This window comes from Acinonyx jubatus, chromosome D1 (genome assembly GCF_027475565.1).
Source record: "Acinonyx jubatus isolate Ajub_Pintada_27869175 chromosome D1, VMU_Ajub_asm_v1.0, whole genome shotgun sequence".
NCBI lineage: Eukaryota > Metazoa > Chordata > Mammalia > Carnivora > Felidae > Acinonyx > Acinonyx jubatus.
The window spans coordinates 57,460,347-57,487,590 of NC_069390.1; the positions used below are offsets into that span (position 1 = coordinate 57,460,347).

At 54.3% G+C, this 27,244-nt stretch overlaps 1 protein-coding gene across 8 annotated transcripts in view; it reads right to left on the reverse strand.

Moving 5' to 3' along the window:
- The window catches only part of GDPD5 (glycerophosphodiester phosphodiesterase domain containing 5), an 87,486-nt gene that overhangs the window by 48,700 nt on the left and 11,542 nt on the right, over positions 1–27,244 (reverse strand). For 5 of the 8 annotated variants that reach the window (XM_027039838.2, XM_027039844.2, XM_015075548.3 and 2 more), the window contains exon 2: positions 5,142–5,225. The gene's annotated coding sequence lies outside the window, so the exon portion shown is untranslated. Of the gene's footprint in view, positions 1–5,141; positions 5,226–5,532; positions 5,671–7,455; positions 7,604–19,517; positions 19,699–27,244 lie in introns of those variants that run through there. The other 3 variants (XM_027039839.2, XM_053203710.1, XM_027039840.2) reach the window with 3 other exon arrangements.

The window sequence follows — 27,244 nt, forward strand, 5'->3', positions numbered from 1 at the left end:
ACCAAACAGCTGACTGGGGAGAAGGGAGGATTTGAACCCAGGACTGCTGAGTCCTTCCATGGCACCAGCCCCAGAGGGAAGGTCTGCCCACATTCCTGCTGCCTTCCATGGCTGTACCGGCCACAACGCCTGTGTCACTGCAAAATGCATATCAAAGGGCCAAGCCCAATTATTTGGTTGGCACTCGGGGAGCAGGGGCATGAACAGCACCAAGAACCCAGGGGGAGGGAAAAGAAAACCCCTGACAAGTGTAGGGCTGGAGGAGGAGGAGACCTGACCTTCTCCAGGAGCCTGCCAGGGCCCCAGGGAGGGAGGCAGAGCACGGGTGTGGACAAGGAGAAGTCCCCACTTCTTGTTGGCCATGGCTGGCCTCACGGTCCTCAACCCCAGCTCAGCCTTGGGTGACCTCCGTAAGCCTCTGGCCTCAGCTTTCCTATCTGTATCATGGGATACATGCCACCAGATGGTCCTCAAGGGCCTTTCTGGCACACCCCCCAAAACCTTTTAACCACCTGTTCTGTCTTCATCACCAGGAGGAAAGCAGAGATGGGGCTGCACAGGGAGGAGGGAAGGACAAGCCCCACAGTCCTCGCCCAGTATGAGGGGAAGAACCCCTTACCTTCCCAGGACTAATGCTGGGAGCCCTGAGCCTGCCCCTGCCTAGAACAGTCAAGATGAGGTTGAGAGCTGCAGGAAGGCCTGAGACAAGGTTAGAGGCCTAGTCATCCTGAGCCCCAGGCCAGGGCTCTGCCCCTGCCCAGGTGCCTTCACCATCTTTGACAGAGACCAAGGTACAGCAATGACCCCAACATTCCCTTGGAGTAAAACCCAAGGCATAAAAGGCACAGGGCTATGAGGACTCCTCCCCATAGCGCTCAGGAAACATGGCCTTGAAGGTAGACCAGGACCTCCCTGGGGTTCCTCCTCACTGCCTTGTCATCCCCTGCTTCCAGTGCAGGTGTGCCCGTGAAACAGACTTAGCTCTGGGCCCCTCTGCCTATCTTCAAGGCCTGGAAAACTCCTCTTGGTCTCAACTCAGCAGCCCCTCTTCTGGGAAACTTTCCCTGCCTGGGTCAGGGTCTCTTCTGGGTCCCATAACTCCTGTGCCTCCGCGGTTCCCAGCACGGATCACTGAAGGCTGGCTTCTTGGAGAGGGTGGATCTAAGCGGAATTCAGAAATAAGGAAGGATTTGTGGCACAAAGTGGGGGAAGCAGGGGCTCTAGGTAGGGGACAGCACAAGGAAAGCCTGGTGACAGGGAGGCATGAGCAGGGCCTCTCTCAGAGCTGAGGGCACCCCCAGGTCCCAGCCAGCAGGTGAAGCCCATGTGGGTTCCATGATGGTGAGGCTGTTGCCAAAAGGAGACTCTTCATCCTCTGGGAGCCCAGGAGCAGCAGGGCACCTCCAGGAAGCTCACCAAACAAGCAAACCCAAACCCACGAGACAAATCCTTGGCCCCAGGGCTGGGGCTGGCAGTGGGGAGACAGGGCTGATAATGGGATCAGCCAATCCCAGACCCTACCCCACTGCCCTGAGGCACAGCTTTCGGCAGTTGGCTTCTGAGGAGTGCTCCCACAGTTACCACCTTCCTGTCCCTGAGCCTCGTCAGATGGCTAGAATGGAGAGATCTGGCTGCCACCATCTCACTGTGTGGCCTTGGGCAAGTCAGTCCACTTCTGTGGGCCTCACGGAAAGCTCTAGATTTAACGAAACCAACAGAGAAGGTAGCCAGATGTAGGGAAGGAAGGAAGTCTGTCAAGGAGGCAGCTGCCAGTGGGGAGAGGCTGGGAGAGGTGCCAGGAGGGAGGCCTCAGAGGTGAAAAGACGAGGCAGGCCAGCAGCCCCAGTCCCCCGTCATGCCTGCTGGTTCTTTGGGGAACAGCTGCTCAGTGGCCAAGGCCGGGGCTCTGCAGGAGCCCTCAAAAGATCAATCAGGCCATAATTAGGGTCGTTATTAATCTCTTTCCACAATGGTGCCAGGCAGCCTGTTTATCCAACACTTCCGTGCCAGGAGACCTCTGATTTCCCTTCCCCTCTGAGCAGGCCAAGCTGGACTATATTCCAGGCAGACTTGCTCCCAACCCTGGCAGTGGCTTCCCTAGTTCTTCCGCCCCTTTTGCCCCCCGCCCCCCCTGCAGAAAGTTCTCCCTGCTCCTCCCTTGGGAAGGGATGGCTTCCTTGGAACGGTGGCCTCTGGGAGGACTTATTCCCTACCTAAAGCTCTTGAGGTCACTCAGTGAATGTTTAAGCCTCTGCTCAGTACCAGGCACTGCTGGGAGCCAAGCAGGATTCACAGAGAATCGGACACGAACCTTCCTTTCAAGGAGACAACACACTGCAGCAACAGCAGCTGGGATCACGGCCACGTGCAGTGTTTTCTAGTGCCCAGGAGCCTCCATGCATATCGGCTCATGGAAGCATCTGGCTGATTCCAGAGGTAAGTACCAGATCCCCGTTTTATGGGTGAGGAGGGGAGGCTAGCAGAGGTCAGGATAGGTCTCCTGAGCTGCGCCTGCCGTTGAGGCCCTAGGGGGACAGACCTGCATGTCTGAGGTATGTCTGGGGCTACAGGCTGGACAGGAGCCAGGAATGGACCCTGCCCAGGGGACCTGGCTTCTCTTGGCCTAGGAAGGACCTCTCTTTCCCCAGTCAGGGGTATGAGCGTGGGCTGAGTAGTCACCAAGAGTGTGACCTTGCCTTGCCTGGGATACAGAGCTTAGCATCTCAAAACTCAAAATCTCTCGTTACAGACTCTCTAAACCGGGGTCTCAGAATCACCTCACTCAAGACTCCTATGGTCAATGAGTCCTGGCGCAATCCAACAGGGATCTAAGAACTATCCTTGGATTTCAGGCTATCCAAGTCCTCAATGTCGCGGCACCAGGGAAGATCTGCAGTCATTCCATCCGGCCTCCCTTCCCATGCAGAAATCCCCTGTACAGTTAGTTCCTAGGGTGGTTCCCCAGCGGAGTGGCCTGTGTAGGCTTGCATCCCGCCCCCCCACCCACAGCCCCCTCCCTCCCTGGAGGGCTGAGTGCTTCCGTCTTTAAGCTGCCGGGACCCCTATCACCCCCCTCCCCCACTGGCACTGACAGGTTCTCCCTGGAGCAGGCAGAGTGAGCAAATATTCTCAGGGTTTCTGGCAGGGCCTCAAGGGTCAGCCTGGGGGCCTGGTGGGGTTGGCTTTCACTATTCTCTCACCTCGGTTGACACCCCAGCCTCCCAGGAGCCCAGTGATTCAGTCACAGGGACCAGGCTGGCTTTTTCCGATGCCTCTCCCTGGGTCCCCGGGAAGGAGGAGCCACCCGAAAAGGAGGAAAAGGAGAAAGCTGAGTCTGGCAGAGACTTGCACTGAACAAACTCGTCCCTGCCCGGTTTTTACCCCCGGAGGGAACAGAGAGCAATGATTTATTTTATTTATTTATGTAAAATAGCAGAGTTATCATACAAACAGGCTTCCCAAGCAGGCCCTTGGGGATGGGAAGAAAAGCAAGGCCTACCATTTAAGGAATCTTTCTCTGGCTTCCCTCCCCTTACACCTACCTGTCTAGCCTTACCTCCCCCTGCCCCTCCTCACACCATTCTGCTCCAAGCACACCACATTATCCGGCCTCCCCACCTCCACGCCTTTGCTCATGCTGGGCCCTCTGCCAGGAAAGCTCTCCCCACCACCCCAATTCAAATCCTATCCACCTTAACAAATGGACCCTGTGCAAAGCCTGGTCTGATTCCCCCCCCCTCACCCCAGAAGCCCACTGCCTCCTCTCTTTGTGTTCCTGTCATCTGGCAGAGCTCTCGAGACATGATCACAGGCCTCCGTGCCCGGTAATTATCTGCTTCCGTAGCTGCCTTGCCCACCAGACTGAGAGCTTCCCCAGGCAGAGATTTTTAATCCGTTTGGCCAAGTTTTTCTGAAGACCCTGCACCAGGCCACGGGGACACAAGATACCCCAGGCCCCATCCCTGCTAGAGGAGTCACTTTGCAGGGGACCTGTGCCTCTGCACTGGGCCTGGCACCAAGCAGGCACCTGTTTATTTGTGAGTCAGAAAAGCTGCTTACACGTGCAGTGGAAGGAAAGGAGATCACAGCCTCTTAAACCATGCGACTGCAGAGCCACTTCCGAGCCCGATCCCAGTTCTGCTCCTGAATAATAATTAGCCTTTCCCAATTTACAGAAAAAAAAGTTACTATAAAAAAAGTCTCCATTAAGCATCTTCTCCCACAATTTTTGCTTAACCCCTTGATATCTGTTTGCACATATCTGTTCCGGGTCTAGTATAAGGTGACCTCAGAATTAGCACAGAATACTGATTTCCTCACTGTCCCTTCATCTCTCTTCACTGTGGTGTCCTGTGAAAAACAGAAGCCCCTCTACTTCTAGGCACGTCTGAGAACCTGGGGCCTAACCTTTTCTTCCCTCCTCTCAGATTTCTTGGTCTCCATCCGGTAACCAAAGAAAACTGGATTTACTAGAATGCTGAGGAAGAAAGTCACAGGAATTTGCTGGCCTGGCACACCTTGAAGGTTCATGCCAATTCCGTGATTCAAGACCTCTAATTCCACCATTTGCTCTTCATTCCTCTGGCTGAAGCATCACCTTCGCCAGGATTATCTTTGAAAATACAGATCTCCTCTGGGAATGGGAGCTCTTTAAACCCCCAAATTGGATGTCAAGGAAACTTCGTTTAATACATGGTTCTAGAGGCAGTAAATCACAGGGATTGAGAATGTGCAATGAGAGTCAGTCTGCCTGGGTTTGAAACCCAGTCCTACCACCTACTAATTGGTAGGATACCACTATACCTCAGTCTCCTTATCCATAAAGCGGGGATAATAGCACCCACCTCATGGGCTGTTGAGGGGATTAAATGAGCTAATACAGGTCAGGTGCTTAGACAAGTATCCAGTACACTGGAATAAGTTGTCTAAGAATACTCCAGTTCTTTACTCGCCCATCAAATGGGACAACAATCCCTGTCCCCCTTGATTGGCTTTTTTGTTCTTTGGTTTTTGTAAATTGCAAGGTGCTGTCTCCCTAGGAGAGGTAGATACTGTTTTAGAAGCCAGAGCACGGCTCTCTGTGGCTTGTCCCTACCTCCTTTCTCCCCCCACCCCCCACCCTTCCTTTCTCTTTTCTTTACCTGGAAGAAGGTAGCAGCGGCTGTGAGCAGGGCTCTTGAGGATGTCCTGTCCACGGAGGTGGTGTTGTCACTTCCTTGGGACAGCTGAGGGGACAAGGGGACAAACCCAGTCAGATCACTCATCGGTCCACCCTACCTTCTCCTCTCCCACCTGACCCTTAGCCAGTCCCCATGCCGTGCCCACCCCATGCTGGGTGTGGGGCCCAGGGATGGGTCACGCCTTGTCCCCGCCCAGGGAAGCTGCTAAGGCGGCGGGTGGTCCAGCTATGGGCCACCAGACACCCCACAAGCAATCCTACCTCCACACATGCTGCCCACAGACCAGCCCCAACCCCAAACACAGGACAACCAGTACCCTGAACCACTCTTGCCCGCTCCAGAACCCACGTACATGCAATCCAAGTTCCAGCCACTCTGGGGAGAAATTGGGGCTGCGTGTGGCTCCTGGGGGAGCAGAGGCCCTTTTGTGCTGCCCAGAGACCTGCTCCTCTGGAGGTAGCCGCCAAACCAGCTGCTCTTCTAATGCAGCCGATGGGGGAGGGCGGTGGGCTGGAGGCGGGATCTGGGGCACCGCAATTATGTGGCTAACTTCTGACTCATGTACTGGCTCCCCTACCACCAGCTCCTACAGCCGGCAGGGCAGCCCTCCTGCCCAGGAACTGGGAGGAGAGTTGGTTCCGACAGGCCTTGGAGAGAAATGGAGAAGGGACACAGCTCTGGGGCAGCACTGCGGGCTTGCAAGGGATGCTGCCGCGTTGCCCACCAGGGCAGAGCGAGGTTGGCAGGGCCGGGAGCTGGCCTGGCCTTCCCAGAGAGTTGTAGACAGAGCCAGGGCTGGGACCCGGGCCTCTTGGTGCCCTGCAGCCCCAGGACAGGGGTGGCTCAAGCCCATGCCAACATGAGAACTCTCCAACCCGATCAGGCCCTGGAGCCACACCCCAGCAAGAAACACACAGCCAAGCTCGGCCTCAGACCGGAGGGGGACAGAACTGGACTCAGAGACAGCTTAGAGAGGACATCCGGCTACTGAGAGACCCCCGGGGCACCCTAACCCTGCCTCCCTCTACCTGCAGTCCCCAGGTTTCTCACCATGCTCTAAACGCACTGCACTTTACAGTTTACAAAACATACTTATTTCCTTTGCCTCCCATTCATTATGACCCTAAGTGATGGGTGGAATATAAACACTCTCAATAGAAACATTCTCAAACTTCAGTGTGCAAACAAATCACCTGGAGACCCTGTTAAAACAGTCCGACACAGTAGGTCTACAAGGGGGCCTGAGATCCTTCATTTCTGACCAGCTCCCAGGTGATGCTGGGGCTCAGGTCCAAGGACCACAGTTTGAGTAGCAAGCACATAGTGGTTAACAGCATGGGCACTGGGGTCAAACTGTCCACATCAGAATCTTGGTTCTTACTGTGTAACCTCGGGCAAGTTACTTAACCTCTCTGTGCCTCAATCTCCGTATTATAAAATAGTTACAATGACAGCAATAATAGTAAACCTGACTCACAGGGTTGATGTGGGGATTAAATTACGTAAAATGCTTGAAAGCGATTATTATTTCGAAATTTAAAATGAAGGCTCTGAGACGTGGGCGCAGCCAGCAAGGTAGCAGAGTCAGAATTCAACCCCAAATCTCTTCGCATAAATCCCGAGATACCAAGTTACCACAAAAGGTCACAGCCAGCGAGCCCTCCCCCAGGCATGGATATCGAGGCCCAGAGAAGGATAGGGAGTGACAAGTTCATGAGAAAGTTGGTGTCAGAAATTCAAGTTCATGACTCCCGGCCTCATGTTCTTTCCACTTAACTGTCCTTCTGCACTGAAGAGAAAGTGTCGCAAGTTCTCCCTGAGGGCCCCGTCCCCGTCTCTGCTTCAGCGGCTACATAGGCAGTGGCTACCCTGGAAGCCAGATGTGGGAAGGGCGGGATGTGGAGGCTGCCCCCTTGCCCACCGTGGCCCGGGTTCAGGTCCCCCTGCTCCCTCAGAGTCCTGCCCACCAGGCCGGGTGAGAACCGTCTGACATCCTCCTTCCTTTTCCATCTCCTACCTCTAATCTGTGGCACTGCTTGGTCTCAGGGTCACCCAACTGGGGTCACAGGCAGAAGGTGACGTGGCCTGGGCCTATCTCCACCCCCACGCTGGCTTCCCAGCACGAGACCAGTGGGAGCCTGTGAGTCACTTGAAGGAAGTGTTTGGCCCCAAACAGGAAGTGGCTCTTCAAGCTGAAAAGGGCCCCGAGGCAGGTGGCTGGGTGGCAGAGCCCCAAAAGCCGATTGGGATACAGTAATACCTATTCAGATTTTACCTGAAACTCAAACGTGGCGTCCATCCTCTACTGTGAAACCTGCCAGGGGCTTTCCTGCTGTGTGACCTTAGGTACACCAGTGCACTTCTCTGAGCCTTGATTCCCTCATCTGTAGGATCTGGGGCTGCATCACAAGACTGCCTATGGCCTGGCATTCCACAATGAAATGAAGGGTTGGAGGAAGTGAATACAGGTTTTAAATAAATGAGTAAACGCACACACGAGTGAAATGAATGAATGAACGCAGACACAGAGGTTTAGACACCAGCCATGGCACAAGTTCCATCATTTATCTCTCGTTAAACTGTACGATAGAGATCTCACTGATGAGATCTCATCCCATCCCCTGAATCACCCTTAGGCGCAGGGCAGAAAGGCCACTGCCCTGAGCCCCACACATCACAGACACATGCTCACAAACGAACGTAGTAGAGAACATACAGGAGCCCCCACCACAGGACATCCGTGGGACCCGGGAGCCTCATCCACTCCCCTAACACCACTCAGGTTCCGCTGAAACCCTTCTCCATTTCTTGGCGTGAAGAACAAAAGATGATTCTGTCCAGATAAAGGTCTGTGGGTTGCGTTGTTGCGGATGAGGGAGGGGGACACTAGGAGTGGTGGTGGAGGAGGGGACGAAGTAGCAGGAAACATTCCAGAGGCAAATTAAACTTGTCAAATCCTTTCAGACAGCGACTAGCCATAGCTTCTTGCATAACAAAGTGTCTTTCCCAGTAATGCTGAGCAACATTTTCTTTTTATTTGGCTTTTCTCCCTGTTCCAATCTGTGGTTCTAAAAGTACTCATGAATTAGTGCGGTATCCACAATAAATACACAAGGCAGCTGAAGAACATCTTTCAGCATCTAAGAATTCATATTACTCAAATTAATGTAACATGAAGTGTGATGCTAATCCTTCACACTGGCAACCACATGGACACCTGGGACTGTGAATAGGTTCACAGTTACAAATGTTCAAAAATGTGGATATTTCATCTCTAAATAATTTTACTTTAAAATCTGATATTCGTTGATCACAATGTATATAGTTTTTAAAAAAAATTTTTTTATTAACATCTATTTATTTTTTGAGAGTCAGAGAGAGACAGAGCATGAGCAGGGGAGGTACAGAGAGAGGGAGACACAGAATCGGAAGCAGGCTCCAGGCTCTGAGCTGTCAGCAGAGAGCCCGACACGGGGCTTGAACCCACGAACCGTGAGATCATGACCCGAGCCGAAGTCAGTTGCCCAACCGACTGAGCCACCCAGGCGCCTCACAATGTATATAGTTTTAATATCCATAGATAATTTCAAGGAATGAAAACAAGTTTTGAGGATGTAAGTTCTCCTTTCTTTACATTTACTTCAATTTACGTTTTTGGGGGCGCCTGGGTGGCGCAGTCGGTTAGGCGTCCGGCTTCAGCTCAGGTCACGATCTCGCGGTCCGTGAGTTCGAGCCCCGCGTCAGGCTCTGGGCTGATGGCTCAGAGCCTGGAGCCTGCTTCCGATTCTGTGTCTCCCTCTCTCTCTGCCCCTCCCCTGTTCATGCTCTGTCTCTCTCTGTCCCAAAAATAAACAAACGTTAAAAAAAAATTTACGTTTTTGATGGAAATACATTCTATACACTTGAAATACAATCGCATTTTATTTTCGATCCTTCAGATGATTACCGTCAATATCCAATTTTTAAATGATGTGAAAATCTTGATTACAACAATACAACTACAGTGATCTTGTAAAAATGAAGACAATATATTTTACAAAATAAGTAGCAATGCATCCGAACATCACCAACAAAGCCCCCGGATGTGTACTAATAACTACATTCAGTCTCCTTTGCTATTCAGTCACTCTCAGTTGTATAAAACCTTTATGTGTACATTTCAATTTGTATTATGAAGATATATCTGTCAAGAAGAGAAAATCAAATTATTTCATTGAGCAGTTTCTGAGTTGTGGTATCACCTTCAAATATCTGACAAAGTATATGGGCCTCCATTTGCATTCCCCACCCCCGCCCCCCCCAGGCCCAGCAAACTCTGCCCTGGGCCTGCCTGTCTACTCCCTGCCCACCAGCTCTCACTTCTGTGGGGCCCAGGCCACCTGCCCTGGTCACTTCACCTGAGCATCTGCCGGGCTGCCAGCCAGCCCTGTCTTCCCTGGAGTCTGCCTTTTAGAAAGCGCTGTACCCATGAAAGGTCCTCATGCTTAGATGTGGGCCTTATTTCTAGAGCCGACTGGGGTTCCTTCAAGGACAGTGACCGTGACTTGACTAGCATCTCCCTCAGACCTGCTGCTCCTTAAAGTCCCTTACCTTCCAGCACCATCTGGGAAGGGACCTGGCCCAGGGGGCCTAGAAGTGTCTGGCAGCCCCCTGGCCATCAGGCTGAGCGGATGGACCCAGCGACCTCTGGTCCCCACAACTGGTTTTCTCCTTTGCACCCCTTCTCAGTCCACCTCTACCCATGCCCGCCTTCGGCTCACTTACTCCGCGCCTACTGGTCACACTGATCCCCTTGGAATAAAGCCACCAGAATGCACACTCCTGAGAAACCTCCACGATCCCGGCCCACCACCCTTCCTAGCATCTTTCACAGAGCGCTTCCAGAGAGCAGGAGCCAGGTTCCGGAGGGGGACAGGGTAGGGGAGAGTAGGAGACTAAGCCAGGAGACCTGGGCTCTGAGCCTGGCTTGGCCACTGGCCGGCAGGTCAGCCTCCTCTCTAGGCTCAGGTCTTCGTTCCTCAAATGGGTTATAGCCACCAGCCCAGATTCCCCATGGGAGGATTGGGGGAACCCAGTGGACAGGGAGAACCGATGTGATAGGACCTAACGCCATCCGTCTCGTGTTTCCCACTGGCCTGGTGCATGCCGGTCCATCTACTGCAGCACCGCCGACCACATGCGGGGGGCCGGCCGTAGCCTTGAAAGGGGCAGAGAGTCTGTCCACTCTCTCGTTTGTCTCCCTCAGCCTCCCATTGCACCTGCACTCTGCAGACGGCAGAACAGCTCAAGGGCTCTGGGTCCCTTGTTCGAGGGCACAGCTATGTGAATGGCAGAGCCAGGATTCGTACTCGGACTCCCAAGCCAGTCTACACAACCATAACTGAGCTCTTCTGTGTGCCAGGAGAGGCTCCGAGCCCTGGTGGGGGAGCCCGCTGTCTAATGGTATAGAGAAAGGCACCGAGTGCCCTCCGAACAAAGGAGGCATGAGCTGGGGGTGGGGTGCAGGGGGGCCTTGTTGGCGGATCGGCGCTTTCTCCTAGCCTCACCCCAACCTAGCCCAGCACTGGATCCACTGGGGGCAGCAACGAATAGCCACGACTGAACAAGCTTGTTTCCTCTGCATCCACCACCCCAGCCAGCCGCTCCCTGCCCGCTCCTTGGAAGGAAGGGTAGGCAGGGAGGAGCCCAGGCCTTGGGATACGTGTGCTAGACATTAAGCCTGGGGAAAGCAGGACCCCGTCCATCTGAGCACAGAACGAACCCTTTCCACAGTACGTCCATAAATGGTTGCCAGAGGAACTAGTGATAAACAGCACGCACTGACCACTGGGGTCCCTACCTCAGTCCATCGTGTTCATTAAGAACTTAGTGCAGGTTCCAAATCAGACAGGGCTGGGAGCCAGAGCAGAGCTGATAAATGGTAAGGTGCTTCCCTAACCAGCCAGGGGGCAGGGAGCAATTCCTGGCCCTGTCACCTCCACCCTTTTGCTGTGTGATCCTGGGCAAGTCACTTTGCCTCTCTGGGTATCAAACAGGGATTAACACCATGTTGAAATCACCAGACCTGAGGTGGGTGGATACAACGCTTTGGTGAGAAACATGGGGCACTGAGGCTCAGAGAGGGGAGCTGACTTGGCCAAGGTCACACAGCAGGCACAAGAGTCTGAACTAGGACCCAGGCCTGTCATGCTCTACAGCGCTGGACTCCCAAAGGCCTTAGTGGGGAGGCCAGATTGTGAGTGACATCACAGGGGTGGGAGAAGGGTTGGGGCAGATTCCATCTGGGCTACCCCAGGAGGACACCACCAGTTAAAGTCATCATCGTCAGAGTCCTGAGAGCCTAACTCCTGCTTGTTTGTTTCTGGGACATGCTGACCAACATGAGTCCCAGAAGCAATACTTGAACGCCTGGGCTTTGCCCATAGACATGGTGGGGTGGGGTGCCGTGGGCCGAGAAGAAAAGTCAAATTCAGTTCAGGTGGGGATGGGCCCCAAGGGCCTTGATTTCCTCTGTGGTGCTCAATGCTTCCATGGCCCTAGTCTAACCACTGCCCCTGGGCCCTCTGCCATGTCCTGCTCTTCACAGATGCCCCCTAGGCTGTGCAGGCAGGGCTGGAGATGTAAGTGGCACAGAGGCAGACTTCTCCAGAAGGGACTACAGCAAGGCAACCTGGCGAAGGTGGAAAGGCTGCATGAAGCCGAGTCATCAGGGAGAACCTTGGGGGCTGGGGCCACGTCTGCCAGCTGAGGAGCTCTGTGAGTTTCTGCTTCTGGAAGCTGAGAGAGCGTGAGCCAGCACTGGCCCTGGGGGAACAGTGGAAGCACAAGGAAGGTTCTGCCTCTTGGTGGTCCCTCCCAGCAGCCAACATCTGTGGAGGTGTGTGGGTGGACTGGCCTGAGGCTGTTGGAATCCCTTTGCCTGCGGTCATGGCCGGTCCCCAGGGCCCCCCTTTACCGGTGACCACCTGGGTAAAGGTCTAAGTTCTCTAGCATCCTTGCCCTTGGTCAGCTCTGGCCTCATGTCCCCAGAGCTTGCTTCTCCTCCTCTTTCTGGTTCTACTTTCCCTATTACTTTAGCAGCTTCTTTTCTGGAAAACTTCCTAATAAATCACTCTCACGTGAACCCTTGTCTCAGGGTCTGCTTCGAGATCGCCCCACCTCAGACAGCTAGGAGGTCAGTGCCATTAATTTTCCCATTTCAGAGACAAGGAAACTGAGGCCGAGACTCGGAGTTGTTCAAGCTCCCCCATGTGGCAAGCGGCAGAACGAACTTGACTTGAGGTGGGCCCCCTGAGGAAAGCCTGGGCCGGCATCATCTGAGCCTATGTACATCCCTCCCACACTCTACCCTCCTGGCCATCTGAGCTAACTTACTTTTTTTCCTTTTGTCTTTTTTTTTATTAGAAGGAAAGCAGGAGAATCTGCAGATCATCCAAGGGGGATGACTAAGTCCTCAGATTCTTCTCGTTGGCTCAGATCCTGTTTTGGTCAATCCTTGTGAATCAGGGCGGGTCTGACATTCTGGGAATGCAGGGAGACTTCAAACCAACTTCATGAAAACAAGTTGTAAAAACACTGGCCGCCACTCAAAGTGGCCGGCTGATCAGCTTGGCTCCGCAGAGCAGGGTTGAACAAGTTCACCAGAAGGGAACGCACAGCAGGAGAGACTTCGGCTAGACCCAGAGGAAGAACTTCCCAGTAATTGGGAAGATAGGGAGTGCTAGCTGGAAAGGGGGGGGGAGGGGGACAGACTGGGTGAGACTCGGGCTTGTTCAGGGAAGGAGCCAGCCCAGAAGGGGAGCAGGGCGAGACGGCTGTGAACACCTGCTCCAGTTCGGCAGACAGCCACCCCCTAACCCGAGGGAGCTGGGCGCGGCCTCCTTGGAAGCCTGAGGATCCGTGCCCTGACCTTCCCAGGCTTTTCTTGTTTGAAGTAGCTATGAAGGCACCCCTAGAGCCCTGCAGACCCAAAACCAACGGAGGCCAACTCTGCCCAGTCCTGAGCTTCAACCACTGACTTGCAACCTGCTTTAGGAGGATGCTCTGAGTTTGTGATGCTCTGCCTCCTAGGACGTCAAAAGCCTCTGCATGTAAGGTCCTCCCACCCCCAGGGTGGCCAGATACCCTGGAGCCTGGCAGAGCTCAGGGCAGGACTGAGGGCCGCCACCATGCCACCTCCTCCTCCCCTGCTCTGCACAACCATCCCTCCAGGAAAATCCGCCCCCTCCAGGCGCCCTTCCCGGGGCCCCAGCAGAGAACCGGTACAGGTGTCCACAGCAGCCTCACCCTGCTCCTCCTCCCTCAGCACCTCCTCTGGGCTGGCTCCTTGCAGGCGGCAAAGAATAGGCCCTGAGTCTCACTCGGTCTGTCCCCCTCCACCCCAGACCAGCTAGCACACCCCTTATTTCCTTCCTTCTCATCCAAATCTCTGAAAGAGTTGTCTACACTCATGTCTCCACTGCCTCCCTCCCACCTGCTGCTAAACCCACAGCCCTGTGCTCCCGCCAAGTTCAACCATGACCTCCACATGAGTGAGCTCACCGTGCAGCTCTCATTCCTCCCTGACACTGTGGGCCTCACCCTCCTTCCAGAAACCTTCTGGACCCTGGTGTCCAGGACACCACTTGCTCTGGTTTCCCTCATTGCCTCCAGGTCCCCCTCTCTGCCCAGAGCCTCGTGCTGCACTTTCTCCTACGCCCTTTGTCCTCCCTTGCCCTTCACACTCTCCTTGTGCAAGATCACCTAGCACCGCTGTCTCTGCCTGGACCACGCTCAAGTCTGGAGTATCCAGGGACCCCTGGTCATCCCGGCCTGGACACCCCAACAGGAACCTCACACCCCCAGTGGCCCAATGATGACTCATCACATTCCCCCAAACCTGCTCCACCCCTGTGCCTTATCTCAAGGCACCTCCATTCTCTGGTCTTCCAGGCCCGGCAGATGAGAATCACCCTTCCCACCCATCTTCCTCAAGCCCCCAGGCCCACCTGGCATCTGTTCTCCACCTCCCCTCCCCTCCCCTCCCACCAAATAGCCCTGCAGTCTTGGCTCAAACTCCTTCCGCAGGAAGACTTCCTTGACTCTCCTGGTAGACTTGGGCATGCCTTTTCCTGTTTCCATGGGCCCTGCACAGCCCGGTTCAGCAGCCATGCTCGTGTTCAGCTGCACACTGATGCCCCTGGCTGGCTCCAAGAGTAGAGGTGGTGCCTGATTTGATTCTGGGTCCAAGTTTTGCACAGAGGAGCCCCTGGGAGAGGCTTTCCAAATCTGGGGAACTCGTCTTTCTGCTGAATTTGCCCCACTGGTGAGATCTGGACCTTCCCTCAGCCCACACACCTGCCAGAGCAAGGGCTGTCTCTGCTCCACCCCTCCTCGGGGCTTAAAACACATGAGCACTTGGCCCCTTGTGGACACATTCTAACCTGTCTGCCATTTATAAGGAGAGACCCCATGGGGCCTGCAGGAAACCAAGGGCCCCCTCTCATACATGTGCTAGCACATGCACAAACACACAGAGGCAGACATACACAAACTTAGAGCACATATTCACAGGCAGACCCAGGCAATACACATGGACACGTGAATACACACAGGCTCATGGAGGCACACGCAGGTGTAGACAGGCCCATAGCTGTAGCACTCTGGAAGCAGTGTGGTCTTGGGCTTCTGCTTCCCTCACGGACACCATGGGTGCCAGGAGTCAAGGTCAGCTTGGCTGGAGCTCAGGGTTGTCTCTCACAGCTGCATGCAGGGCAGGGGCTGGGGCGGGAGGAGACAGCAACCGTACTTGCTGTGCTGTTTTGACCATTCCTTCCCTCTCAGTTTCCATAAACTCTTCCTCTGGGAAGCCCTCGCTCTCAGTGTTAGGTGGGGAGGTTGCCCCCGAAGGGGATCCTGCCTGGATCCCACCCCAATCGTTCCCTTGGGCCCCTTCTCACGTGTAAGGGAAGGGCTGGACCGGCCCCATCACAAGCTCAGAGCTTTTAGGGTCAAGACCAACTCCCTTTTCCCAGCGCTAGTCCAGCCTTGCCTCCACATAGCAGCTCAAATCCCTCTCCCGAGTAATCCTTGGCGGATCCCTTTCCCAGATGCAGCACCAGCATCAGAGATTATCGCTCAGCACCGGAGGGCCCATCTAATCCTCAGGAGAGCCCTGCTGGGGTTGGTGCGCTCCTGCTCCTTTTACAGGTGAGAGACAAGGTGACTTTCCCAAGACCACATAGCTGCTAAAGAGCCCCTTCTTCTCTTTCCTTGAAATCAGGTTCCTGACCTCCAAATCCATGACCTCCCTCAGGAGGGAGCACTGGCCTTAGAGAGTGGCTGGGGGGAGGCTTCGGGGGTGGAGGGTGGAGGATCTCGTAGGGAGGAGCCCTGCACCCGAAGAGCACCTGTTCCTGTCAAACTGAATCAGAGGCAGCCCTCAGTGCCACTGCACCTGCTGCAGCCATGTGGCCAGCTTGAGGCTGGATCCTTTGTTAACTTGCTGTGGCATTTGGAGCAAGTCACTGGGCCTCAGTTTCCCAATCTGTAATGTGAGCGGGGTGGACACTACAACCCCCGGGATCTGTTCCATTTGGACCCTGTGAAGCTGCACACTAGGCAGGGGTGTTGGAAGGGGAGACCATGAGGGTGGCGGGGGGGGGGGCGTCCCCCGCAGATGGGGCTGAGGCATGAGGAGGAGGCCATCGAGAGTTCTCTGGCCCTGCCAGCTTCCCTAGGGTTGTCTGCTAGGCTCTTCCAGACCCCTCTGCCAAGGCAGGCACCCTCCCACCCTTCCATCTCCCCTTGCAGCAGAGAAAAATTGCAAAGTGTCCAATATACTAGAAGGGGAGAAAAGGCAAGTGAGTGTGGTTATGCTCATCACATGCAAAACTGATGCAAACGCCCTGGGCAAACACGCGGGCACGAGTCCCATCATTCCTGCCCTCTCCCCATACCCCCTAAGTCCAGTACCTCCCCCAGTTCTGCTGGTCACACCTCAGAAGTGGCTCCCTCATTAGGGTACTCCAGCCCTTCATATCTCTGCCTGAGAAACAGCCAAGAACTCCCTGGGAGCCACAGGATCAAATCCCATCCGCAAAACTTTTCTCAGCCTGGCCTCCATTCACTTTCCCAGCCCCCCTCCCCCACCTCACCTCAGGGGAGCCCCAGCCACCAGGAGCTAAGTCCAGGCCTCAGGAACTTTACGCTCCACACCTTTACACAGCTCGTTCCCTTTGCACAGAGGGCCCTCCCGCTTGCCCCTGCTTGTTGAATTCCTATAGATCCCTCAATACCCAAATGAGAAATGCTACAGTTCATCGAATTGGCTTCCGCATTGGGAATCAGGTCTTAAAATCAGCACATCATGAGTAAATTGCATACGGTCACCCTTGACTATATATAGCTATCGCTTATATACAATGCCTAGTCACCATTCTAGACAGCTCCCGTGTTTTGACTTACCTAACTCTCACAACTGTGGCAGACTGTATTTTCAAAGACAACTGCAACAGTAGCTTTCACCCCACATGCGCCTCCTACAATGTTCCTAGGGAGAGGTAGGGTTTAGGCTACCCCCACTTGAATCTGGGGGGTGCTTGAGAGTAATGGCAGAAGTGACCCTACGAGACTCCCAAGGCCAGTTCATCGAATGTGATGCAGCTTCTGTGGAGTTCACTGGGGTACCCCTGCTGGAGTGTTGGGCCACCATGTAGACAGCCTGACTGCTCCGAGGCTCCCAGAGGAGCTCACAGATGGAAACGAAGCCTGGAGACTACATAAAGATCAAGAGAGGCCCAGCCAACCTCCAGCTGCCCCAGCTCCTCAGTGCTGTAGCCATCATCTGGCTTATAACCATGTCAGAAACACTGAGCCAGAACCACTTGGGTGAGCCCATTAAAACAATTTTTTTTAATGTTATTTTTAAGAGAGAGAGAGACAGAGTGTGAGCGGCGGAAGGGCAGAGAGAGAGGGAGATACAGAATCCGAAGCAGGTTCCAGGCTCTGAGCTGTCAGCACAGAGCCCAACACGGGGCTCGAACTCACAAACCGTGAGATCATGACCTGAGCTGAAGTTGGACGCTTAACCGACTGCGCCACCCAGGTGCCCCTCAGCTGAGCCCATTTTAGATTGCCAAGCTATACAAACTGAGATAATAAAATGGTTGTTCTTATATAAAGTCACTGAATTGCAAGGCGATTTGTAATAACAGTCACTGGAACATCGTTATCCCCACTGTAGGGAAAAAGAATCAGAGGCAGACAGGTTAAGCAATTTGGCCAAGATCACAGAGCAGAGTCAGGCAATAGGCAGAGTCAGGATTGGAACACAGGCAGTTTAGCCCCAGAATCCACACTATTTACTGCTACACCACACTAACTGCCTTCGAGGTCAGCTTGGTCTCCAGGCCCACAGCAGGCCTCGGGGAGTGTTTGCTGAATAGATGACTAGGGAAGGAATAAGCAAATGAACAGGTGCGTGAAAGCAGAGTGTGAGCTCCCAGGTGCAAGGCAGGACCTCAGACAAGGCAGGAACCATGCAAAGGAGTCCGACACGAGCCCCTCATCGCTGGGGCAGTGCTGCTGTCCACAACCCTGGGAGAAGGTGGCCATCAGAGAAGCCCAGCTGATGCTACCTGCCTCTGGCCCTGTACAGAGGAGCCTGAGATGCTCATCTCCCTGCTCCCTGCCTCCCCCAGACCTGCATGCCACAGGATTACACACAGGCCCCTGAAGAGCCAGTCCCACCTGAGGACCAGGCCTATGGATCCTGGAGACCACAGCAGGAAAGTCCCTGGGCCGGAAGGCTGGAGACCTTAGTTTAATCCTGCCATGGCCACTGTCTGATTGTGCAGACGTGGGCAAGTCTCTGCCCCTCTGTGGGCCCAGGTGCTCTCCCGCTCCACTGCTGTAAGATTCACCAGATGCTGAGCTGGCCTCGTAGAAGGGGGTTAAGGTGGGCTTGGCATGTGGATCCCCTAAACCCCAAAAGGTATCTGTCCCAAGATGGAAAGTGCATGATGAGAATGAATCCCCCCACCCCCGCTTCACTGTCTTGCCGTGCATTTCTACACGCACAATTTCTAATCCCTGCAGCCCCTCCCCCCACAGGCACAGCAGTAAGGGGCGAAGGACTCAGACCCACAGCTCAAGTGATGCTAGAAGCCAGGGTCCAAACCAGGCCCGCTCACCTCCCAAACCCCCACTCTTCACAGTAGCAAGAGGTGACGCAACCCACATGTCCAGTGGCAAACAAATGGATAAACGTGCGGTATGCATGCACCCTGTAATATTATTCAGCCGCTAAAAAGGGAAGGAAACCTTGTCACATGCTACAACATGGACAAACCATGAGGACATTACGCCGAGTGAAATAAGCCAGTTGCAAAAAGACAAACACAGTGTGATCTCACGTATATGAGGTATTTAGAGTAGTCAAATTCCTAGTGGGATGCAGGTTGCCAGGGGCTGGGGGCTGGCGACTGGGGGGCGGGGGCGGAAGGGAGAGTGGCAGTTTCCTGGGTATTTCAGTCTTGCTAGTTGAAAAGTTCTGGAGATCTGTTGTGCAACAATGTGAATAAAGTGAACACTACTAAGCTGTACCCTTGAAAGTTATTAAGATGCTGGGGGGCCTGGGTGGTTTAGTTGGTGAAGTGTCCAAGCCTTGATTTTGGTTCAGGTCATGATCTCACGGTTTATGGGTTTGAGCCCCATATCGGGCTCTGCACTGGCAGCATGGAGCCTGCTTGGGATTCTCTCTCTCTCCTTCTCTGTCTGCCCCTCCCCTGCTCGCTCACTCTCTCTCTCTCAAAATAAACTTAAAAAAAATTATTAAGATGGTAAATTTTAAGTCATGTGTATTTTAGCACAGCTGAAAAAAAAATCCCCCACTCTTGGGGTAGAGAGGGAGATTACAAGGGCTTTAGGGAGGGGAGTCCAGGCAGGCTCCACAGAAGGGGGGGTGGGGCTTTGAGTTGGGCAGGATTTGATTTGGGTAAGTGCAGATGGTTCTGGGACACTACAGGCTCCCACCTTTGGCCCCTGCTTCCCTCCTTCTCTCCTAGGACCTGGCTGACTCCGTCCCCCAGCCCACAACAACCCTTCAGATCTGCACACCAAAGCAGTGCCCAAAGGGGAGCAGGCACAGGAAGAAAGAAGGGATTTCTTAAATACCTACTATGTGCTCCCAGCCCACTTGCTTCATGACCCCTATCCTTCTGGGGCACAGTCTTCCCATCTGTACAACCGAAGGGTGACCCAGGATTCCTCCCAGTTCTCACACTGGCAATAATCTCTGAGGGGAGAGGGAGGTGGGAGGCACCAAGGACCTGCAGAGAGGGGGACCAGGACACTCACTGTTCAAAAGTCCAGGAATCTGGTGCTGTGGCCTCGTGATCCTGCCCCAAGCAGCTTCTGTCCACTTCACAGAAGGGGAATCTGAGCCCCAATGGGATCTGGTTTTGTTCCAACTCAACAAACAGGTGCCTGCACCTACTCTGTTTGTGACAGGATCACAATTCCTCTTCCCAATCCAGTCCTGGAGTAACATAAAGGAAAGCACAGTTAGTGGCACCTGGGCGGCTCAGTCAGTTAAGCGTATGACTTCAGCTCAGACTATGATCTCACAGTTCATGAGTTCGAGCCCCGCGACGGGGCTCTGTGCTGACAGCTCAGAGCCTGGAGCCTGCTTAGGATTCTGTGTCTCCGTTTCTCTCTGCCCCTTCCCTGCTGTGCTCTGTCTCTCTTTCTCTCTCTCTCTCTCTCTCAAAAATAATCATTAAAATAAAAATGAAAAAAAAAAAAGTAAAGCACAATTCAGTGCACCAAGACAAGTCCTCCATGCCTAGGGCTTTCTCCAGGAATTGAGACTCTCACCTCTCCCCCAACTCAGGAATCTTTTGCCCGCAGAAGGAATGAGGTGGGACAGTCCTTGGTTCCAATCTCAGCTCTGCCAAGTACGAGCTGGACATCATCCGTATGATGTCCATGAAGACACCTCCCAGCTGCACCCCTCTGAGGGTTGATGAGGCACAGGCACAAACACAGAGCCCAGCAGGGTCTGGCATACAGTAGGCACTCAATAAATGGCCACCATCGACAGCTCTCTCCTTGAAGACAAAGCCATTTTCGTGGCTCTGTTTGCTCCTCTCAGAGGCCAGTTTGTTTGTTTGAACACTTCCCAGAGAGCTTTTTCCCCCAGGAACACTGGGTGATGCTCCCTAGCCAGCCCCAGGGACGAGACGGGAGGAGCAATGAGCCTCACTGATGGAAAAAAATCAAATCATCATCACGTGGAAACAAGAGAGAAGTCCTGGGGAAGCCCGTGGTGGCCCCAGCACCCTTCACCCACCTTCTCCCTCCTCCACCCAGGAGGACCCACAATGGCCCCAGATCCCGCTTAATAGGCCCCTGGGCCAGGCTGGGAGGCCTGATGCGATCCGGCTGCTACTTAAATCACACAAAGCCTTCTATTCTTAGCTGAGCAGGGGCCTAGTTCCTTGCCAGCTGCCGGTCAGCTCTGTCAGCCTCGTGGTGCAGGCCCGGGGGTCAATCGTGACCACAAGGAGGTGTCAGGCGGCCCTTGACCTTCCTGAAGCCTGAGGCTTGCATGAGGGGGGCTGCAGAGCACAGCCCTGAGGCTGGAAAGGAAGGTGAGGCTGGGTTCTCTGCCCTGGAACACTGGCCTGCACCCCAGGCCACCCTCCTGCAGAGCCCCCAAGCACCCACTATGTGTCACTTGTGCTTTTTTTCCCCAGTAGAGTTTTATAGGGCATTTCTCACCAGAGTCTCACAACCCTGAGAGTTAGGTATCCATGACCTCCCTTTTACGGGGACGGGGAGACTGGGGACTCACCCTGGGCCACTGGCAAATACGCAGAATCACACCTCACACCCAGGGCTGCCTGGCTGCAGAGCGTCGCCTGTCCCAACAGGCAGGTCCCCCACACCTGCTGACCCAGAAGCTCCTCTGCTGGGGTCGTCGGTGTGAGAACACGTCTAAGCTGCACTGACCTTTTCAAGGAGCTGAACAGAAGTTTTCTTTCTCCTGCTTAGACACCACATCATGCCTCCAAAGTCCTGATTTCTTTGCTCTGGGCTATAATTAGATCCTCCCTGAAAATCGGTGGCCTACTATGTGCCCGGCACCTTCCTGGATGTCCCACCTGCTGGGTGTTTTGATCTGACCTTACGGTAGCCTCGTGAGGTTGGCCTTGTCGTCAGCATTTTACAGACGAGGCCGTGTCACAGATCTAAGGTTGCACGAGCCCTGCACGGAGCTGGACAGAAGCCGGGGTGTGTCAGGCCTTTTTAAGATGCTGCTTGTGCTTACTGGCTCTTCTTTCAGTAAACTGCTTAAGTTTACGTTCCCGTTCCACGACATCCTTCCCCCTGCCGGCCCCCTCTGCCCTGCCCCCGTGCCAGCCCAAGCAGAGCCAGCATCTGTGATCCCTCTGGGTGCTGGCTGAGTCCAGCTGCCTGCCGGGAGCGCCCCTGCTGGGGCTGGGACACCATCTGGGAGCCTCTCAGGAACACGGGCATTGAGAGGGACCCTCAGAACTCTGGGAGAAGAGATGCTGGGCAGAGCCCAGTCCTGTCCCCCTGCGCCTCATCATGGGCACAGTGGCCGTGACCAAGGATTATGCGTGACAAGGTGTAGGCCCCCCCCGAGAGCAAGCAACTAAGCCCTGCTGAAACAAAGCAGCATCCACACCACCAGAGATCTGAGTCGTCCCGACTGACACGTCCTGGCACCAGCTGGGAAGTGGAGGGGATGGGCGGGGGGCGGGGGGAAGGGGAGGGTGAGGGGAGGGGGACTGTCTTGTTCTGCCCACGGGCCCCAACCACTCCCCTCCCCACCAGCTACCCAAGGACACAGGCTTGTAGGTGGGCAGGCCCTGTTGGACCCCAGCCCTGTGAACAGGACAGGTAAGCTGGGGAGGGGGGAGTTCCTCACATGTGTTCCCCACCCTTCGCTAGAGACCAGGACCCAAAGCCCTGCAGGCGTCTGGGAAGCAGCTGGGGAGGGGGCGGTATCTGGTCCAGCCCCCAGCAGACAGGACGGGCGGTGCTGTCTCTCCTCCTATCGGAATGCTCGCAGACACTGGAGTGTAAACACAGCCCTGGCCTGCATGTGCTCCTTGTACATAATTCATGGGCTCCTATGGCTTTGGCCTGGATAAAATGTACTCAGCAGGAGAAACCTGCATGGAAAATGGTATGCGGTGCCCAGGGAGCACTTCCAGGAAAGGAGTGAGCAGGCCAGAGGCCTGGGAGATTATAGTGGGCAAATAAACGTTATTTACAAGACTGGTTTCCACATGTGTGGGGTAAGTTAGTTTCCTACACGCTTTCACAGACTACAGCTCAATGAATCTTCACAAAAGGTCAGTGTGGAAATTACTATGATTCCCATTTTACAGATGAGGAAACTGAGGCTCAGGGGGTTAAGTAACTTACCCATTTTCCCAAAGAAGGAAGAAGCAGAACTTCCTACCCTGCACCAAACAGCTTCAGGTACACAACCCGCAACCATAGGCTGGCTCGACTCCCCTTACCCCCCAATTACAGCCTGGAGCCTTAGAAGAGCCAGCAAGCAATGAGGACACTGAGGCACTTCATCCTGAGCCCAGTGCCCAACTGCTGAAGAAAGACAGCGAGGAGTGAATTCCAGCAGTAGAGCCAGCTTGACCTCCGCCCCGGCCAACGGGCTGCCCCCTGTCCAGGGAGCCTCTGGCCCCTGCCCAGCTAGGGCAGCCCAGCGGACCTCAGGCTAGAGGGGAAATGCTCTGGGTCTTGCCCTGCACACACATCAAGAATCCCTGAGAGTCCTTCAAGGCTGGAGGGGAAGTGCTAGGTGACGTTGACTGACATGAGCACGAGCCCCTCAAGGTCCAGAGAGGGGGAACCACTTGTTCAAGGTCCCGCAGTAGAAGAGTCTGGCCAGTCCACAAACTGGGCACCGCCGGGTGCCAGACACACTGGGATGAATGCGACATACTCTGCTGGTGTTCGGACCCTCATGATCTGCCTCAGGTAGCTTCTCCAGCCCCATCTCCAACAAACCGCCTTTCCTCCCTCTTCCCCCACCACCCTGGCTCCTTACAGCACCCCAAAGACGTAACCCACCCGTTGCCACCTTTATACCTTTGCTCAGGCTCCTGTCTTCCCAGGATGCTTGCCCACCCCCGCACGTCCCACTATAACCTCTGTGCTTCTTTGCAGAGCCTCACTCAAGATCTCCCAGCTGCCCTTGCCCACTCCCTCCCTCCTTGCCTCCTCTGAGCCTCCCCACACTCCTGACCTCCCTGACAACATCTGTTCACTCTGCCCAGGGTAACTGTTCCTGGAACTGGCTCACTCACACCCCTCAGGACCTGGGACTAAAGCCCCCGACGAAATGAACTTCACACACCCACCCACCACAAAGACCCTGAACCGTTCAGAAGAACCACTTATTCCTTTTAAGGCTTGTATTTGTCTTTCTTTAAAAACCCTTCGTGGGCACGGGGAAATGAAATGGAAGGTTCTTAGTCAGACGCATCTTGGCATTTCCAAATGCTGGCTCTGTGCCTGGCACACAGTAGATGTCTGAGATACGGTCGCGTGGTGGACGAAAGAATAAAAATATCTCCACCTTGCACTTCCTCCCGCTGCCTGAACCTCCGCCATTATTATCAATTCTGTCCTGGGGCTAAACCATGTTCCCTGTGATCCTCTTTCAAAATGCAAACAGCTGTGGGCAAGAAAGGAGCTCTAGCTGGAGGCTTCCGGTACAAAATGAGAAAGTACGGGTTTGCTGATCTGGCTCTTCCCAAAGTGTTCTCTCTAGGCTATTAGTCCCAGACCCTGCTTGGTGACAAAGGAGTTGCATGCTGAAGCAAGCCTGGGAGTTGGGAAAGGCTGGCTGCCTACCGCACCACCTGTTGGGAGACTAATTTACATCAACACATTAAAAGCCCTGAGAAGTCCTGTTTCGATTTATGTGACCTAGCATTTCTCGAATTTGTATGCTCATGCGTCCCGGGACCCTTACCCTTGCCGGGAACTAGGGCTCCTCAGAGCAGTTTGGGGAGTGTGGACTGGATGGTGTGAGCAGGTCCACTGCAGGCCGAGGTATGTGTGCTGGAAGGGTGTTTGTGTCTGGCATACAGCCAAGGCCACATTTCCTCGTGCTGACCATTGTACAGAGGCACAGGTCTGGCCTAAGCCATCACCAGTGATCTTTTGTGACAGAAGCAGAAAATGAATGGGGCATCATACAGCTTACAGATGGAGGACAGAGGAGAGGGAACAGGTGACAGGCCAGGCTGGAGACCTGAGTTCCCATTGCAATTCCGTGCTCACTGCTGGCTACTGGGCAGGAGACCTCATCTTGCTGAGCTTTGCTTTAATCATCCGCAGAACCGGGCTAAGGCCATTCTCAGGGCTGTTGTAAAGACTCGGTGTGGTAATGCACTCAGAGGCAGATCATAAACTGTAGGTCCTGTACTGGCATTTGCTATGTACACATCATTATTTCCCTGCGTGCACTGCCAGGAGGGTGTGGTCATGTCTTGACTGATCACAAGCCACTGCAGAAGTCCTCCATCAGGACGGATGGACGGATGGATGGATGGAATCCCTAGCAAGACCCAGAATCAACAATGGCTGTTGAATGACTGAATGAATGAACGAACAAACCAATTCCAATAAGTTCGGTTGTCCCATTTCTTAGCCCCTACCCTAACTGGTAGAAGCAGTAAATCAGGAAAGACACATGGTACGCGAGGGAAGAAAGGTGGTGGACTGCTGGAGGCAGCAGAATGAAGGTCAAGGTGAGAAGAGTCAGAAACCTGCAAAAGCAGACCCTACGGCAGTCCAGCAGGCGCAGCAGCCCAGGGTCACTCGGCTCAGGGCCAGCAGGGTTCAGTGCTCCCAGCACCACAGTGAGTGCTCGCAAGGCCCTTCCCGGAGAGGTTAGCCATGTCGGCATTGTGCAGGGAAAGGAAGTGATCAATCCTTTTCACAAGGTTTCCAACCCAAACTATGAAAGGGTTGTTTTTAAAGGGGATGAGGGAGAAGGAAGCTTTAGGGACACAAGACTTGGCTGCCTGGAAAAACACTTACATTTTTATACAAACTTATCAACATAGTCATGCACAGGACAAACATTTTTAAAGTGCCCGCTGCGTGCCAGGCAAGTGCTGGTAGGCAGTTGGGCGGGGGAGGGTATACTCAGGGCCTCATCAGACAGCAGCAGACAGCATCACACGTTGAAGACTGGATAAACAAGGTGTTGGGTCACTTGAGGACAGAAAGGGAAGTGCTGGAGGAAAAAGCCACACACAGGAAGTCTGGAGGACCAGGCTAGATCACCGTGTGACCTCAGGCGAATCACCTTCCTTCTCTGAGCCTCCATTTTCCCATCTATAAAGTGGGGCTGATGATAAATATCACGAAAACTACTATATTGCACCAGGCACTGGGCCAGTGGTCATAGACTTTATCTCACCTAGTGTGCACAGCCAGCAAGACAGCCGTTGCTATTTGTTGTGGGGAATGAGTGTCCCTTCCACAGATAAGCAAACTGAGGCTCAGCTGGTTACTCACTTGCTCGAAAGCAGAGAGTTGGTGGGAGCTGGAATTTAAACCTGGGTTTGTCAGATTCCAGAGCTCACCCTCTCCTGCCCTCCCAGACGAGTCCCACGCTGCCTCTCACTGATTGCCGTGAGGATTCAGTGACATTGTGGATATCAAAGTGCTTTATAAAGGTAAACTATTAGGTGTCCAAAGCCACCAAGAAATGAGTCTTGATTCCTCTGTGAAACCAAACGCTGAAGTTCACAGGGGCATTCAGAACTCAGGGCTCCCGGGCTCCTAACCCCTCTGCCTCCTCCGTTCCTTGGCCAACTTCTTCCCAGAGCCCCATCCCAGGCTGCAAACAGCCTTGCTCAGACCACCTGGCTCCCCTGCGCTCCACGCTGCCGAGGACCTAGAGGGCACATGAGGCCTAGAGGGCACATTCTGCCACGGGGGCTCCGCAGAATCAGGAGCTCCAGGCTCCTTCACCACTCCCCGCAGACAGGCTGTGGGGCCTCGGGGCCAGTCTCCTCGTCTCTCTGAGCCTCGGGTTCCCCCCACACCATGAGGGATTAAAGCAGACTTCATGTGGGAAAAGATATTCTCCAAGGTGGGACTCAAGAAACGTGACTGACCTTTAGCTGGGTGAGTGCAGTGGGGTGGGTAGGAAGAGATTCAGGCTCTCAGAATCCCCGAAGAGGAGGGTACTTACCCCATCCACCAGAAATCCCCCATCTAACCTTGAAATCACTGCCTGTCCTTGGGAGCCCTGGTCGGAGAGTGGACTTGGCTCTTAACACCACCAGCCACCAGCAGGACCCTAATCTGCTGGCTTCCCAGGTTAGCTGGGGCCCAGGTCGGGGAGAGGGAGGAAATGGTCTTTAGGCAGAACCGCATACATCTTCACCGGAGAGAGCTGAGCCCCAGGCACAGAGCTCACTGTGGCCCAGAGAGGCTGCTAACTGGCTTCAGGCCACACAGCAAGACGGGCCAAGTGGGTACCAGGACCCAGGCCTTCTAGGCCCAGCTCAGGGCTCTCTCCACTGCCCCAGAGTCATCCCTTTGGGAACATGGATTGAGCACAGAAAGGAAGAGTAGTGTGAACAGTCAGGATGATGCACCCACCCCCACTGCACAGTGGTCAGGAGGCGCTGGCCATTGACAGCTCGGCCCCCAAGCCACAGGGTGAACACCAACACGCAGCCTCAGTGCAGGTACTGACGGGGCACATTTGTATAGAGCACGGACTCGGGCCTCTGCAGAGCCCTCAACAGGGAGGAGGTTCTAGTTACAGCACAATGGATCTCAGTTGAACACAAGAAAGAACTTCCTGAGGCAGCATTAAAAAGGGACAAAGACAGCAGGATGAGGATGACTGTGGAGTCTCCTCCAAAGTAGAAGATGCAATCTCGTCCGTTACGTCATTTTCGCTTCGAAACAGATCTGGAAGGGAAGTGCTACGGCCCTCATTTTACAGGTGAGCAACTGAGGCTCAGAGAGGTTAAGTGACCTGCCCAGTGTCT